The sequence below is a fragment of the Physeter macrocephalus genome, chromosome 11 (assembly GCF_002837175.3).
Source record: "Physeter macrocephalus isolate SW-GA chromosome 11, ASM283717v5, whole genome shotgun sequence".
NCBI lineage: Eukaryota > Metazoa > Chordata > Mammalia > Artiodactyla > Physeteridae > Physeter > Physeter macrocephalus.
The window spans coordinates 106,533,212-106,533,734 of record NC_041224.1 but is presented as its reverse complement, the minus strand read 5'-3'; positions in this window follow the sequence as shown (position 1 = coordinate 106,533,734).

Sequence of the window (523 nt, the reverse complement as noted above, 5' to 3'; positions counted from 1 at the left end):
GACCTGAAGGATGAAAATGAGTCAGGCTCACCAAGATTAGGGGAAGAAAATTGCAATTTGGAAATATTTGTAAGTCATAAGTCTGCAGGCTGAGAATTTGAAGCAAATTCTGATTGGTTTGCATCAATTTAGTCAGTGACTATGTGAACAAAACAGAATAAAAATGTTAATTCCTCATTTCCAAGTTGTCCCACTCTTTGGACTACATACACAATGTCATGTCTAACAGACCACAGCTTCAGCTGTACAGTGAGTGTGACTTTTAATTTTTTTCCCTCTAATGCAACTTTAGATTTATTATAAGGCTGAATTTCCATCAGGCCCCAAACATTTCTCCTGGACTTGGGCGTAAGTTATAGGCCAATTCCACAGTGCAACTGAGTCAGGAGAGGGGGAATATTCATACCCTTGTTGGTGTTCTCAACTCCCCTCACCAACATTTTCTAAAACATCCTCAGTACCATGTGGTCTTTGACAGTTGATCCATGTAGGTCTTTAATCACCATAACAAAGCTCCTTGGTG